We start from the raw sequence: 18225 nt of genomic DNA on the forward strand, positions 1-18225 counted from the left end.
TAGGATTTAAACTACACTCAAGCAGCAATGATACATTTAAAATAATTTAATGATACATTTAAAGAACTGCAGAAAAATGTCTGTTGTTCTAGAAAGCACCTTCTGAGAAAAACACCAATAGATTCATTTTATAAGACACCACACAAATTTTCCTGTGTTTAAAATGGGGTGTCTGACAGTGCTGTCCTTTGGCTTCAGATGTGTTTCAAGCCCTATGCTAGAATGATACATAGGCATACATCACTCCCATTGGCAACTGTAGTCACTAGAGGATGGAAGTATATATGCAGGCCAGAAGGGAGAAAACAGCAACTGCAACCACTCACACAAGCCCTGAAGAACAGAGGTCCACATCAGGTTTACAAATAGAGGGGTAGGTGGAGGCAGTTTCATTTTGAGGGTACAAAATTCTTTTGAGGGTACAAAACTTTGAAGATATCAAGGCAGTTAGTGCTGATGGTAGACAGGCTGGACAACAAATATGATGTTAAACCTTCCTGGCATGAGTAGATCAAAAGTTTAAACAGGTGACAGTTACCAGAAGTACTCTACTGTAACTGTTTGACAGACCAAAACTTCATGCAATGAGACGCTGTAATCTGTAACTATACATCAGTTATAGTTATAGGCCAATGACACAACCTGTGAATCTCAGAGATTTAAATTCACTTAAAACATCCCATAGATTATTCCTGAATATAATACTATTCTGGCAGTCACATTTGGATAAGCTGAGCTGGGAGAGAGGCCCTTTGGCATCTACACACATCAAACTCATACAGTCATACTAGGTTTCCTTACTGGCTCAACCCCAAATTTCCTATAGCAGAGTCACAGATGCCTCAATCCTTAAACTAATTTAGTCTTGATGCAATTACCATATAAGCAAGTAACAGCTTGAGCTGGTACCTCTGAGGAGGGACCCTGAACAGAGAAAATCATGGGTTTTTATGCTTTCATAGTCTAAGAGCATGGAAGTCTTGGGCTCTTCAGCTTCTGCCCTGTCTCTGAGTGTCTGGTCACCTGGATGGGCACAGGTCCCCATGCCCTTAATGATACAAAGGGTTAGTAGTCCATGGCCTCTTGCCTGGGGCTCCCAATGCCCAGAGCTCCCACTGCAACTGCTCACCAAGCTATTTGCACTGACTGTATTCTTTAACACCAGAAGGACTTTGTATCATCTACAGTTCCTGCAAGAGCAGTGATGTAACTTAAAAAGGGAATTAGGAAAAACAAATCATCAAATATTTGGAACTTTATGTTCCATTTCTTATTGATTTCTTGGAAATCAGACTCAACTAGATCACAAGAAGTGAACATCTGTTTATCACATCTGTAGCTACCACAAGAGTATTAGCAAAGTTATCTAAAATAAGTTCTGGAACAAGCTATAAAAGATTTAGGAACATCCTGTTCATTTTCAGATATTCTTTGAAAGTTATATGCCTTACCTAATTGGCATGTAGGGAAGAGATGTGGCAGATGCAAAGTTGGGCTGTTTTATAGCTGAGGCTGAAAATTCCCTAAGAACATACTACTACATATCCTTGAAACTAAAAGAAATTGGATGCACTTTTACCTAGTTGTTAGTAATAGTTTTTAAACAGATCCGGGTGTTAATCTTGCTTTTTTCTTAAGTGCTGTACTGAATAGGATTTGTCTAACACAAAACTAACACACAGAATATTCACTTCAGTAGAGCCAGTTCAGCCCTTTCCACAGAATACCAATGAGAATGACATAATGATGATAAAATTCTTTCTGAAAGAATGATGTGCATGTTAATGGTTATTTTTGCAGGATTTATTACACTTTTACTTGCAGTATAAGCATCAGAATTCTGACCTTTCTATTGCATTACCTCTGAGAACCAGACCTTCTCAGGCAAATGTATTGCAAATTTTGAATGCATCTGGCCCCATGGAATAACATCATGGCCTGTCCTTTTCCAATAAAAAGAAATAGACTTGGATTATAATATATGTCTATTACCTGCATAGTTAGAAACACTCCATGTGATTAATATAAAGAATTTTAAGAACAAAAAAAAAATTAAATATCTGTATTGCAGTTGACTGTTTCCCATGTCATCATCTCTGATATGTAAATTACCATATAGTTTAGACAGTATAATCTGGATAAACATTTGTCATAGCAGAACTATCAGTTATAAAAGATACTGAGTTTTTACATACTTGGAATAGTTGGGCTAAATGAATTATGGCACCTTATTTTTACACCCAAAAACCTAGCCTATCTTAGAGATAAAGTTGATAAAAACACAGCAGTATGGGATTGCTCTAAAATGCCTCTGAAAAAAGCCCTGTATATGCATGCACATGTTACTGTTCATTAAACTCATATTAGTCCTTTAATTGTTACTAATAAGAGTATGTAAGTTAAATGAGTTTAAATTCCTATGAACTTAGTTATGAGCACTAGAATACTAATACATAATAAGCACTACTTATGCATTAGTTTCTATTAATGCAATAAGTCCCCTCTAAAACCAGGAACTTTCTTCATATACTCTAATTTTTATATCCTAATCTGTAAAACAGTTAAGGTTTCACATAAAGTTGCATATTAGTGAAACAAACAAGAGCGAAAAATGATGAATACCATCATTAATATTTACAAAAAAATATTGGTAAAATGCTGGTCTTCTTATGTATTTATTGCCATGAAAAAAAATAAGGATAGCAAGCTCCACTTTAACAAGCGAAGACAGACTATATACTAAATTTTGTTCTACTCCTTATAAAATTACACCAGTAATTTCTCAGAAAAATGGACATGAGAAATTTCCAAGTGTTTTGTGGAGTCATGGGTTGGTGACAGACACATGACACGATGTTGCAGCGTGGGCGGATGGTAGATTGCTGCAACCATCCTGAAGCATCCCCACGAGGAGAGTGCTCCACCAAGCACAGAGCAAATACCACAGTCAGCTGGTTATCTAAGACAGCAGAGGCAGGAATGGTCTTTGTATAGGTTTCCAGTGGTAGTTTATTCCACCTACACACTGAAAGCATCCAGGGACTAAGACAGGGACAGGTAGAGGGTCCAGGACTACATACTAGTAAAAAGGGGCAGAGTCAACAGCAACAACCAATCACTTGAAGGTGTGAGCAGGAAAAGGATTACAGTGACCAATAGGGAAACACAAGGGTAAACTGACGGGGTACCAGCAAGGGTACAAAGAACAAAGAAACTGCTAGAACCTTGACCATATGTGGTTAACAGGTGGTTGAACAGCCAACAGGCCAACAGGGAGAGAGGCACTGGGGTTGATTAACAGCATGTCACAGGAGTCCGTGGGAGAGATTAAAGTTCTAAGCAACATTCTTCCAGGGCATAGCCCCAGGAAGTCTAGCAGGCCCACAGGCCTCCAAAACACAACATTGAGTCCTCAGCAAACAGCAATGAGTTTAATCTGGCGGCCCTTTTAATGGGGGTTTTGGATTTCCTAGGCTCAGATAGCTGATTGGATTGGATCTCTTTCCACCCAGCTCTCCGGCCAGTTGTGTATCTGCATCTCAGCTAGAACAGGGCTGGCTGAGGTCTTTGCTTGGGTTTGAGTGCAACCTATCCCTGCCTTATCCAGGGACTGGTTTTCTTCTAGGTTGATTGAGTTTAAGGGCAGCTTCAGGTCAGCTGCAATGCATCATCCAAGTGCTGACAAATTAAGTCACCTACCTATGAGGGGACAGCATTAAGTTTAGGTTTATTGATTTTCAATGCACAACATTAACACAGCTGCATTTATCACCACTGTGAATCAACATGGTAGAGTAACTTTTACCCAAAGAAGTCCACAATTTTTCAATTTGTCTATCCCAGCAAAAAAGCAACCTTAAGCCTTTATTAGTCCTTTGGTAGGGACTTACAATATTCAGGTTTTGTTTCTGACTTTCAAAGCAGATGACTTTCCACTTTAACAATGTATAATATCTTGGGGTATTTGCAGGAATTCAAGGTGGCCTAAGAGATGATCTAGTCCAACTCTCCTGCTCAAAGTGGAGCTGGCTAGAGCACTTTGCCTAGGGATCTGATCAGTCAGGGTTTTAGTATCTTCAAGAATGGAGACTTCATGGCCTTTCTGAGCAAGATGTTCTGAAGTTTTGCAACTCTAATATTAAAGGAGGTTTCTCTTAAATTTCAATGGAATTTCTGTATTTTCTGTTTGTACCAAGGATTAAAAGCAATAGTGATGAGTCAGGCTTAAATAATGTTATAATTCCTGTTAGCTTCAGAAAGCCAATCAACGTCAAGCTGATTGTAAGACTAATACAGTGACTCTGAGGAGTGTATAGGGAGTGTAGATCTGAAAAACAGGCAGAAGAGATGCATCAACTGATCACATAATTTCAAAGTGTTTCTTTAGCACTTGAATTTTGATACAACATGTCATTATCCTTTTCTTTCTATTCATTCTTAATTGCTGGAAGCTTGTTGGAAGACAAACAAAATATTAATGAATGATTCCTATTCTGCATGAATAATTCCAATCCACACAACTCTTCCCTATTCAAATCACATATTTCCTCTATTCTAAACTTTTGGCATTGTAGTTAATATAAAAATGGCAGGAAATTAAATTAAACAGGCATTATTTTTTCAATGGGAAGACTGAAACACCTGAGATTAGTATTAGAGTAGCAGGCTAAAAGAGGAGAAAGATGCTAATAAGAATTTTTTTTTTTTTAATATTTAGCCAAATGCAGTGACAATTGTAACTTTAAACAGGACTTAAATAAAATAAAAAAATATTTTGATATTACAGCTCTGCAGCAGACATCACCTGTGATGAGCTGTAATTACCTTATTTTCATTTATTTTTGTTTCACTTGTATCAACTTTTCTTGCAGTTGTGGTATTCTGGTCATGAACCAGAAGTGCATTTTTTTGTTCTGTATAAAGAACAAAAATATGCATCCACTAATACCTATTTGTTTAAGCCCAAGGCTACATGTTAAGATCTGCTATTCAGGGATAATATTTCATAATTCATTTTATATTACGAATATCATAGTGTAACATTCAAACATACTGTTTTCCTTTTAAGTTTAGTGCTTTTCTGTTATCCAAACTTCCCTTTCTGAATCGCAACAAGGACTTCTGAGCCGGCCAAAATTTTTTTTATTCACCCAGGTGCATTCATTAAGTAAATTCCTAATAATTTTTGTCTCTAATTAAACAAATAAAAGGCATTCCTTTATTTCAGTGAATATCACCATAGAACCAGTAATATGAAGAACATCTCTTACTCAAAGGTACTCTCAAAGATTCAATACTCTTTTGTTCAAGAATCTTCGTATCGAAATACAACACACAAGCTCCTTTAGAAAATTTAGACAAAACCTTAGAAGGCTTGTAGGCCAATATCCTTAGCATATCACAAGAGCTCTTGCTAGCTATTGAAATGTGAGCATATAAAAACCAAGAATAAATGAGAATCTGTATCAGAGACAGACAAAATAATTTTAGCATACTCTTTTGACTGCTCATTAAATGTATTTTTATTATCACTTCTGTGTCCAGATGTTTGAAAATTATAAACACAATGCATCTATGATGCTGAAGTGCTCTCCTATTATTCTTCTGCAAAATTAAATGGATGAAGTAACATTTTCTCTTACCAAGACAAATTACAACATGAATTAAGATTTTTATCATATCTCTTTCAATTTTCTTAAAACAGAAGGTTTTCCTATATCTTTCATGAAGACTAAATTCAGTGTGTCCAGTATTTTTTTTCGTGAACTCAGTGCATTAGATTCCAGTATTCTTCTCTTTCTAATAATTTCCCTTGAAATATTCTGAACACTTCTTTGACTCAAATTTATTATTAAAACAGTATAAAAGCGTTCTTTTAGCTAAGCGTCCAATATCTGGTACTATTCACCGCTTACACTTTCACATTCTTGACTTACATTCTCTCAAAGTTTTCTGTGATATTATCTTTTGCTGAAATATTTGGGGAGCCTTTCTTTCCTGGAGGAGTTTGTTTTGGTTTTTTTTTTGGTTTTCAGCAGAGAATATGCTCCTATATACTCCAGGGATATTAGTTCACAGAGTGTTGTGTCTCTCAGCTCCTGTCATTCAGCATGAGAAATCTTTATCTTTGCTATGCTGTTTCACTAAAGTTTTTAATTGTCTGAAAACAAACAAAACCCTAATTTCCATCCTACCAGCTCAATCACCTAAATGCTTGGGTTGCGAACATCATCACCTTCTCTTGAATCTGGAATATTATTAAATAATTTAATGTGTAGAAAGGAAAAAGAATATACTTATTAAACCTAGAATGGAGGACAGCCCTTATAAACCTATTTGAAAAGTCATTTACACTATATTTTAGTTCACCTAAGGTATAGACTACAGAAATTAATCTCCTTTTCATGCCCAAGTTTGTACTTTTCTATCCTTGGAAGAAGTATCAAGAAGCCAATATATTGGACCCTCTTGGATCAAATTCCAAAGAAGGAAATGATCCCAAAACCACCCTAGATATCTTAGACTGCCTCCCTAGATATCTTGGACTAAAAGGAGCTCAGATCACAGTATCAGACAAGCTACTCCACAATGAATCTCCACAAAATGCATATAGTATGAAAATAAGTCTCAGAGCCCACTGTTTCACCATTCAAATCAATTCCTCTTGAGCCCTTCTATTTGCTATTGTAGACAGAGACAATTTTTTAAAATTGCTTTAACTTTGTTTTATTTTCCTGCTGAAAGAGAGGCTTGTCTGCAAAGGAATCTTTGCCAGAATGCTACTGAAATGAGACACAGATAGCTAAAGCATATATGAACCTTTCAACACATGAAGCCTTATTATTAGCAAATCACTGATGCACAAGTAATGTCTTCTATGTAATGTAAAATATTCTTGCTGCTGAGATGAAATATTTTGAATAAATTGAAAATACACCGGAGTGTTCTGTATAGAAATGATTAGCTAAAAATAAAAAAAGTTTCCATCAGAAAAGTTTTGAACTATTAATGCATACGTTGAATCAAAGTAGAATTTTTTGTGTCTTAGATCTCACCTACGTGCTGTCATTGTTAAAAAGACCAATCATTAATATTATTAATATAAAGGTCATTACGGACTAAATAACAGAGTGTGTCCATGTCCAGAACTACACTCCAAGCATATTTATCTATACAGCTACCTTGTATAATTGAATTGAATTGATAAAGATGTGAGGCTATTTGTTAATTTGCTTATTTTTTTCACATTTCATATGGAAAAATACTTTAAAAGTACTGCATTACTGAAAAAATAAGATATGCATTTTTTTCTGTTGTAAGAAAATGTTTGAATTGCAGTGGGTATTTCAAAACTAAAATGAGATATTTAGGTTATAAGAAACTAATTGTTGCAAAAATACCCAAAATAAAAATAAAATATGGGGGTTTCTTTAAATTAATAAATTATAAACTTGCTGATATGAAGCTATTTCTGCCTCTTTTCTACTATGGCCATCTGGAACACCGTGCCTGTTGCTGTAGTTTAAAAGTTACTATGTAATTGTCAGCAATATTATTTAAAGCAAAATAGCTTACAACTATTGAAATATGAAACTGTTACTTTACGCTTGACTCTAAATGTTCATTAACTATTTGATAATGTTGTTAATATATTAAAGGTGCTTTGTATGTACAACTTTATAAGAACTATGTACAACTTTATAAGAAGTACTGATATATTCACCTGTGGGATAGATTACAACTATCAACTTGTTATGTAACTATTACTGAGTGAGAAAATAGTGTGTCACAGAAGAACAGGCTTGATTTAATTGATTTTCCTTCAGTCTGGTGGTGAAATTCTACTAAACAAATGTTAACTTGTGTTGTCTAATAAAAACTTTCCTGGCAGATGTTTGTTAATGCATGCTCTACCCAAATATTAAAAGCATGTCTTTTGAAGAAGCCAATGGGACAATTGTCTGGGAAAAAACAGCATGGTCCTCACTAAATCCTTTAATATAACTACTTTTATTATCCTAGGACTTGATTTTCACATGTGCAGTTTAATTTTCATTTTTTTCATGTCAAAATCACTTTTATCTTTTTCTTCAGATTTGGCCCCAAAAAAGAAGGACATATGTTAATCACTCAAAATATTTTCCTCATGCACTTGGAAAAATCATCAAAGAACTTATGGATCTGAATAAAAGTCAAATGCACACATAAAATACCATAAAAAAGAAAAGTAAGTTATAATAAAAATATTTAAACTCAAATTACTCATGGGTAAAACTTTATAAATCTATTTTTCATAGAGTTTTACTATCAATAGGTTTTGATAGTCATGCTAGTTGAAATATTCTCTAACTTGTTCATATAAAAAAAAAAGAGCACCTTCTCAATTAAAAACATGGCTGTTTATACATGTCAGATTGCACCAACAGTTTAACAAAGTTGAAGTATAATATTTCAGGTATGACAACCATCATTATATAGCAATATGTTATACAAAAATACTTTATTCTGTTGATGAATGCAGGATGTCCTTCAACGATTAGAACCACAGATTGATGCAAAGATTCCCTTTTAAAATAATTGGGTCATTTGCTTCCCTCCCAAAACCTTTCCTGCATAGCTCAACTGTGGAAACATTCACAGACATTTCTTTCAATTGGTTATTAATTTGTTTGTGAGAAAGATGCATTAATTTTTCTTAACAGAAACATGTATTTGCTAGATTTCATGTTCCTTTAATCACTTTAAAGCATTCTGAAAATAAGACAGTAGAAAGAAAAAATACTCTAAGCTTAATGAATGGCTGGTTTTGATTGAATGTCTTATATAAATAAAATAGACAAAAAAGGATTAATGATACATTTTGTTATGCAGCTGATGAAGGTTGAGTCCAAATCATGGTTCATTAAACCCTACATTTTTAATAGTCACTACAGAGTCATCCCTATCAATCACATTTTACAGATATTTTTTGATCATAAGAACATTATCAAAATTGTTCATAAAGACACTGAGTCTCCAGAAAGTTCTACAAAGAGATCACAAACTGGAGTTCATATTCTTTAATTTCACAGCTATAGACCAAATGGGTAGCTTTCAACATCACAACGAAACAGTCTGATGAATTTCCTGGAAGAAACTACAGGCCCAGAGAACAATGCTGTGATTGAAAGATGATTAAAAGAAGTCCGTGTTGTGTTTTTAGACATCCCAATTCATTCTTACTGTGCATTTTCTCAAGTATTCACCTAGGAATGTTTCTAATGCTGTGACTGTAATTCAAGACAGTCTGATATTTGCTATCAGTTCCAAAGAAGTTTTTTATATTAAGATCCTATTAAAAAAATGTGACAAGACAAAATAAACCCTCATTGCTTCTACCATTAAGAAGGGTAACATAGAGGTGGAATGTTTTTGCCTAACCACCTTTCTTTGTCTCCAGAAAGGGAAGCACTGAAAGCAAAAAATACTTTGGACACTTGATGTAATTCCATTCTTTCATTGTACAGTGTCATGCAGAACATAAAGTGGGATAAAGAACATAACATTATCAGTTTTGGGATAATTAGGTGTCACAAAAAAAGAGTAACATTTGACTAAAGCAAAAATAGAATGAAAATAAAATGTGAGAATTTTTCATTCTAAAACCTAGTTTTTATAGTATTGTCATTCAGAAATAAATTAAGGTCACATCTTGAAAATGTCCTGTAATTTAGAAAATAATCACATACTCCACAGGGTTAGGCTGGTCTTCAGGTTCTGATAAACTGCATTGATATCAAGTACTGGAATCCTCACAGGACATGATCATTCTTAATATTCAGCTGGGCAATAGCAATGCTTTGATTCTCTCTCTGGATATAACAGAGAGAGCCTTTCTGGCAAGGAATCTGGGCTTCAGTCTAAACTTTCCTATACATCTACACCACAAATTGTTTTTCTGTGAGAAGTCACCCCAGCCAGCTCTAAATGAACTGCACTGGAAGGCTGTTTGTGAGCTTCTTAAGTGCTTTGCGTCTGTATTTATACAACACCATATAGCTGAATGCATGCAATTTCCACATTGAATGCTGCAACTTTCAGGATTAATCTCATTATTTATTCTTCATTTACTTCATGTGAATGGATAAGATTAGAGAGGTCAAACCCTTGACTGATATAAATCAATGTACTCTTGCTGTCTGACTCCAGACGTCTGTTCTTTCCCTAGTTATACCAAGATGTTTTTCTTTTTTCAAATAAAACAACATAACGGGCAACAGCATTGTCATGGCTGCAGTCTTGGATCTTGATTGCATGAGGCAGCATGCATTTCACAAAGCCAGCTGGCATTAACAAAGCACTTTCTGGTCAATGCCCTCTAAAAATAAAACAGTATCAATCTCACCAAGAGCAGACCCCTATTTCAAAGTCCAGAATTAAATGCTGCTCTCCCATTTTGCTGCTTTACTGCTGCCACTATGCCATCTGGCCAACAAAATTATTTAGCACTGCATCAGTTTTATGTCCGTAACTTTTAAAGCACAAATATTTATATTTGAGTTTTGTCCAAAAATTCTCCTAGATAAGTGGTAGAAAAAATGTTTCTCTTTCCAGTTCAGGACAAACAAAGCAGAAAGTCTGGGCAGATGTAGGCGAAAGAAACTTAATACAAGAACTTTACAGAGAAAAAGAAATTCAATACTTGTGAGTCTTTTAGACAGATTTGAATAAATAAATTATAATTGATTTTATGCAGATGTCTTCATCTTAAATGACACAGCTTTTTCAGATTGTTCTAGATGATTATAGGTTATTGGATCAAAACAGATGTAAAACCACAGTCTGTGTAGAATTGAATGTACAGTTCTTATTCAGAATTCTGAATGGAACAGTTAGACCAATTATCTTTTTGTTTTCTTCAATTTCATGCCTTCAAAGATCAAATTGTACCTGTTTAAGTCATTATGTAAAAGATAACAGAAAGTGCACAATTTTCTAATAGTAAAATAATTAAGTGATGCTCATGTAATTCCATTTATTACAGCACTCTTCAGCCAGAAGGAAGGAAGTTGAAAGGAAAAGAATGTTGGAAAGTCTGGGTTTAATTCCTGGCTCTGCACAAATGTCATGTTTTGCTTTGGCAATGTCTTTCACCCATCTGTAGATTCAAGACAAGGATTACCCTTTACCTTTGTATAATGATTTCCTTGACCTCATAAGCAGACTTTGTAAGCCTATGGTAGAGACTGTTGGGAGCACAGATGGGAAAAACTGCACAAGCTAGTGAAACAGGATTTCAAATAACTCAAGACATTGCAGGGGGCCACCACAACCCTAAGAATCCAGAACACGGGGGGTACTGCTGAATTTTTTATGCTATGAATCTTCTTGGAAACCGGAACAAAATTCTATGAGAATTTCTGGCCAGCAACACTACTATAAATATGAAAACATCACTGATAAAATGTTTCCAGTAGTGCATACTATTATGCAGATTTCTTTCAATTGTTTCCAAATTATTAGCCTCTGCAAATAAACACAGCAAGAATAACTAAAAGTAAGGGGCACATCACTAGAATTTTATAAACATTGTCTGCGTCCAAACTTGAAGAATGTCTTCTGAGGCTACTCAGTGAAGTATATGTGCTCTCAAAAAAGCTCAACTTCACTGAACTGCAAAACCAGATAAAACTACAATTTCTGTAGCTGCACAATTATGTTAGCATTTCAAATTCTAATTTTAAGATCAAGGTTGAGCTCGCAGATACTCTAAATAGGACATGACAAGCATGGCACAAGTAGACATTTTTTGTATAAAAAAATACCTTGTAATTCACAACTAAAGAAATAACATTTCAAGTGTTGAAAGAGTATTCTTTTTAAAAAAATTAAATTGTCAAAGTCCAAGAAAACTGTAAGAGATTTTTTTTTAGTTATTCTTCTATCCCATTTAATGTAGAAAAGGAGAAAATATTATTATTATTATTATTATTATTATTATTATTATTATTATGTGAGTTTCTGAAATATTTCCTGTATAGATAAAAATACTTAAGGTTTTTTTGTAAATCTCTATTCCTTGAAACAATTTTAAGTATATCAGTTTCTAAGAACATAATTTTTTATAACACTGAGACATTTAATTATATTAAGACTGAGTTGAAAATTTCCTCTGCAAGTGGTTTGGACAACAAAATGTCACTTCAGGGCAAACTTTATGCAGGCTTTTGTGAAAAGATGAGGAAGGGATTTTGAAGGAATTTCAAACACTAAGTTCAAAAATAAAATATTTTTATTTCTTCTTTCTGAATTTAACTGGGTTTTAAGCTGAATTGAGCAAGATAAGTTTTGAATACATGTTTATAAAAGATAAATGCTTTCACAACTGCTTTTTTTAATTCCATTTTCCCCCCACAAACTTTCATTTTGATTAAAAAAAGTATTTTTTCATATAAATCCGAAGCTGTTTCTTTTCCATATACTTTTCTTCTCCCTACTCCTTATAAGTAGAAGAACCCTACTTGTTTTATAAGGTATCAGAACCCCTATCAGTGACCCTTGCACAGAACTCACATGCAATGGTACTAATGTAATGAAACTTTTTTGATAGAAAATCTCTCTCTTCTTATTTTTATAGAAATAATCATTCATACAACTTTATTTAAAATATACACGTACAACCTTTATGAAATTTCATAGATCTACACCCATACCCTGGGGATGAGTGTATTTACACAAAGAATCATTTGTGTAATCCTTTTTTCTACATTCACTATTCTCATGGTGCTGATTTTAGGCTTAACACCTTCTCATCTCTCTCTCTCATCTTAGGCTTAACGCCTCCTTTGTTGCAGTCTTTAGTGGGAAGATGGCTTGTCCTCAGGACAACTGTCCCTCTAGGTTGGTAGATGGTGTCAGGGAGCAGAATGGTCCCCCTGTTATCGAGGAGGAGGCAGTCAGAGAACTGCTGAGCTGCTTGGATGTTCATAAATCTATGGGACCAGATGGGATCCACCCCAGAGTGATGAGGGAGCTGGCAGACGACCTTGCAAAGGTCTCCATCATTTACCAACAGTCCTGGCTCACTGCTGAGGTTCCAGATGACTGGAAGCTGGCCAATGTGACACCCGTTCACAAAAAGGGTGGGAAGGAGGATCCTGGTAACTGTAGGCCAGTTAGTCTGACCTCAGTACATGGTAAGGTAATGGAACAGTTTATAGTGAGTGACATCACACAGCACTTACAGGATGGCCAGGGTATCAGACCCAGCCAGCAGGGGTTTAGGAGGGGTATGTCATGTTTGACCAACCTGGTCTCCTTTTATGACCAGGTGATCCATGTGGTGGATGCAGGAAAGGCTGTTGGTGTGTCTGTTTTGACTTCAGCAAGGCCTTTGACACTGTCTCCCACAGCACTCTCCTGGAAAAGCTGGCAGCCCACGGCTTGGACAGGAGCACTCTTTGCTGGGTTAGGAACTGGCTGGATGGCCGGGCCCAGAGAGTGGTGGTGAATGGTGCTGCATCCAGCTGGGGACAGTCACCAGTGGTGTCCCTCAGGGGTCTGTGCCAGTTCTGTCCAGTATTTTTATTGATGACATGGATGAGGGGATTGAGTCTTTCATTGTAAATTTGCAGATGACACTAAGCTGGGAGTGTTTGTCAATCTGTTGGAAGGTAGGAGGGCTCTCCAGAGAGACTTGGAATGGTTCGATGGATGGGCAGAGTCCAATAGGATGAAGTTTAATAAATCCAAGTGTCAAGTCCTGCATTTTGGCCACAATAGCCCCCTGCAATGTTACAGGCTGGGAACAGTGTGGCTGGACAGTGCCCAGGCAGAAAGGGACCTGGGCGTACTGGTCAGCAGCCGGCTGAACATGAGCCAGCCGTGTGCCCTGGTGGCCAAGAAGTCCAACAACATCCTGGCCTGTATCAGGAATAATGTGGCCAGCAGGAGCAGGGAGGTCATTCTTCCCCTGTACTCAGCACTGGTGAGGCCACACCTTGAGTGCTGTGTCCAGTTCTGGTCCCTCAGTTTGGGAAGGACATTGAGACACTCGAGCGTGCCCAGAGGAGGGCAAAAAGGCTGATGAGGGACTTGGAACAGAAGCCCTGTGAGGAACAACTGATGGAACTGGGGTTGTTTAGCCTGGAGAAAAGGAGACTCAGAGGTGACCTTATCACTCTCTACAACTCCCTGAAAGGTTGTTGTAGTGAGGTGGGGTTAGTCTCTTTCTCCAGGCAGCAACTGACAGAACCAGAAGACACAGTCTCAACCTGCACCAAGGGAAATACAGGCTGGATATTAGGAAAAATATTTTTATGAAAAGAGTGAGAAAGTACTGGAATTGTCTGCCCGGGGAGGTGGTGGAGTCACCTGTTGCATCCCGGGTTGGGTCAGTTAGGGGTCTTAATAATGTTAGTTAGTTGGTTCTATGTACCCCCATTTCCCCTCACAATGGTTTGCTCCAGGTTGTCTGCCATAGGAGCCTCCCCATGTCAGTCTTGTGGCGAGCCCCCTATTCATTCCTGAGAGTTCTATGTCAGTTACCCCATCCCTGTGTTCCTATTTGTCCCGGAACCCTGTATCCACCCCTGTTATGTTCCCGTTGGCTGCCATGGTCCATGTCACCCCCCTGTTGCCTGTCCCCACTGGGCAAGGGGAGCTTCTGCCCCTGTCTGCCCACCCCCTGTATAACCCCACACTCTCTTTGTCTCAACGCCATCTTGACCACGTGGGCGCTGGGGGATGGGCGCCGCCCTCCACCGCGGCCGCCACACCGCAATAAACTTTCTCCAGCCACGCAGGGCAAGGTGTGCCATTCCTTTGCTCCTTTATCTCCTCTCAGCATCGGTTACAGAGTGTGGCTAGCCCACGCCAGTGCGCTCAGTGCTAGAGCGCCCAGACATACAGCAACCTCGGTCGGTCCAAGAGGCAGCGCCTTTAGCCGGGCTCCTGAGCCGTCTGGTCCGGGGCGAGAAGAATGCAACGCCACAGTCACCATTCCTGGATGTGTTTAAAAAAAGACTGGATGTGGCACTCAGTGCCATGGTTTAGTTGAGGTGTTAGGTCATGGGTTGGACTCGATGATCTTGATGGTCTCTTCTAAATTAGTGATTCTGTGATTCTGTGATCTTCTTACTTTTATATGAAACCTTCTGTATGTCCGACAGATAACCTCCATTGATTCATATTGATCTCCATTTTGGATACTCCTAAACTCAAACCCAGAATCAGACTTTAGATGAACAAGGAAATAATAGATTCAACCACATTCAGACTTGAAAAAAGGATAAGTACTGTGGTGACAGAAAAATTGTATTACAGGCAAATGCATTAACAATGCAGATGGCCATGTTTGCTGTCAAAATACTAATAAATGTTCAAGTGATATTCAATCAGAGCAGAAATATTTGTAGGAACGAAGCTCAAAAAACATTATAATTCCAGTGCTTTTTCATAGTTCTAAAATATAAATTCATCAGTCACTCATATACTTTCAGACATTTTGTCAGCTGTTTGAAACTGATCTGTTTACTCAGCAATAGTATAATCATTGGTATTTCCTCCGATAATTTATGCCCAACATTTTTTGTGTTCAGTGTTTCACCATAAGGCAACCCTGGACAGAGCTTTTTTTGCAGTAAATAAATAAACGTGACCCACACGTCAAAGATATCAAGATATTTGTCAATACCTAAACTTTCTGAACAAGTTTATGAACAAGTTAGAATGATGTTATGATGCTATGATGTTATAATCTACAAGTAATTCAGAATGTGAATGAGTACCAGTAAGTTCTGTTTGCTGTTTGTAAGTAATCACATGAAGTAAGCAAAACATAAGTTGTCTGAATCTTCAGAGCAGTAGAGGACACTTTAATTCACTTAACTTTTCATGTCATAAGACAGTACCACAGTACATTCCTCTTTCCAGGCCTGTGGTCTTTCACAGATGGTCAATGACATCTCTCTTCCTGTTCAGTCAGTGGCATCACTAGTTAAGACAAGTATCAAAAATCATCCCTTTGTCATCCTAGAGTAGGATCCTCGACAGAAATGAGACCTGGAGACAGTTTTACAAAGGGATTCTGGTATTCAGCACAATTTAAATCAGAAGGTGACTTCACAGAACTTACAATCCTGTTACAAGAGCATGAGTGAGGTCAATATTGGCCTTCCAAATTGCAAAGACTCTCTACTTTTTTTAACCTCCTATATTTGCTAAGAACAAGCTTCCTAATATGTTCTGTTCAGTGCAAACATGGCAATGATAGACTGAAAGGGTAGTTACAAGGCTTCCCTTTTTCTTTAACCAGCTTTTGAAATGTGAGGGGAGAGTTAGGGGCTGTACAGCTAGTTCTTCCCCAAGGCATCAGAGAGCAATCTAGAGGTCAAAAGACAGGGATTAACTTCCATTCATATTCTCATGGAAGAGTAAAGCCTAAAGGAAGCTGATTTCCTGTTTAGGCTGTAAATGAAAAGCACATTGATTATAACCAATAGTGAATTACACTCAAACCTCACAAGAGATTGAGGAGCTACAAAGGCATTGAAAAACCACAGAGGGCTATTATCAGGTCATATTCATCTTAATAACTAATAATTAATTATTAATAGTACAATTTTTACCTACTAGTTTATACAGAAATAGGTTAAGATTGAAAGAAAATTTGTTCTGTATGCCAGACTACATGTGTTGAAGGCTCTATAGCTTGTTTTCAAGCAGAGGGATTTATTTGGGTTTGACATATCTACCATTAACTCTGCCTTTCAATATAACTATAAATAATGTTTGAGAAAAAAAGGAAGGAAAAAAGACCAACTGAGCCACTGAATTCTAAGTTCCTGAAATCCATTTGCAGTAGCAAGCTGGTACATTACTTGTTCTTTCCAGATCTCTCTCTCTCTTCAAGTCATTGTAAATTGGAAACAAACTCTTGGCAGCAATATGCCTCGAGTCTGCACTAACCTGTTCTCCAACATTTGAGACAGAAATAGGAACACTTAAATTTCAAGTGAGCAAGCACTGTAACAGGTGTCTCTTGGGGATGATGGGTCTCTAGTAAGTGAGCAAGTGAGTGCCTTCTAGGGGTTTAAGGGGCATGGTTAATTATTAACCTCAGCTACTGCAATTCTCTACTATTTAGAATGTATGTTTTAAAATTCACAAGGTCAGAAAATATCTCTGTGTGGGTGGGTGTCTGAGTAGGCTCTCAAGGGGAGAGGAAGACAAACAGTGCTGAGAAATAAAAGCATTTACTGAGGTGCTGAGTGCTAGTCCTAAGAACTACCTTCAAAGATAACTAGTACTAGAGGAGAGGCATTTAAAAATGTGTCATTAAAAGAGCAGTCAATGATTTTTCTTCAGGAATCATCTTTTTGGTTTTGTTTTGGAGAAGTATGACTAAGAACAGCACTAAGTTTTTTTGTTTAAATCTGCTGCAGTTTTAGAGTGTCTTTTCCTGTGGTTATTTTTCCTACTCAGTTCTATTTCCTTCTTCATGCACATTTTATGGTAACATTGATTTATTGTACAATTCTTTGGAGAAATTAGCATGCACATTCTGTCCCAGAGCTGCAATAATACATTTGTGGACAAAGCAGTGTCAAAAATATGACTGAAAGAGTAGTGAGCAGGGCTGCACACAGAAGCAAAGACAGTAAGACAAGTCCTGGCATCCTTAAACTTATTGATCTTGAATCATGAAGAAGGCCTACAGAAGACCAGAAAATCTTTTACAAAGTTGAATTATGGAAGTGATTTTTTTTACGGTCTTAATTAGAAATATGAAAAGGGCAAATTACAAATCTAAAAGAAGTTACAATGAATAATTTGCAGATTTTTACAACTGTTTGACACAGACATCTTGCTTCCAGTCTCATTGTCTTGTTTAAGTATAATAATGCAAGACCTCCATTAAATATATATTGACTCAGTCTTAACTATAGCACAGATTTGCGTTGATTTTTGTACCATGTTGTGCTTTTGGAATAAATTTTCCATGGAAAATTCTGATATCTTTTGTTTCAGAGCAGTTAAGGCATGCTGTTTGAATAAGTCAGCTGGATAGGATGGTTCTTCTTTTGTTTATAATATTCAAATGAAAAAACCTACAGGATTCTTCATGGAATCAGAAGCTGCAATATGTTCTTCTGTACATGTTATTGAATCCAGAAAATAAGTGTAAGCCTTTGTTAAGAGCTACTGAATTATAATGGCAGATTTCTGATATAAGCAGTTGTGGTC

General features: G+C 36.8%; 1 protein-coding gene across 1 annotated transcript in view; it reads right to left on the reverse strand.

The window, feature by feature from the left end:
- Nucleotides 1-18225, reverse strand: part of PCDH7 (protocadherin 7) — a 265738-nt gene that overhangs the window by 145800 nt on the left and 101713 nt on the right. The window lies entirely within an intron of this gene.

Source organism: Vidua chalybeata, chromosome 4, assembly GCF_026979565.1.
Source record: "Vidua chalybeata isolate OUT-0048 chromosome 4, bVidCha1 merged haplotype, whole genome shotgun sequence".
In the NCBI taxonomy this organism is placed as follows: Eukaryota; Metazoa; Chordata; class Aves; order Passeriformes; family Viduidae; genus Vidua; species Vidua chalybeata.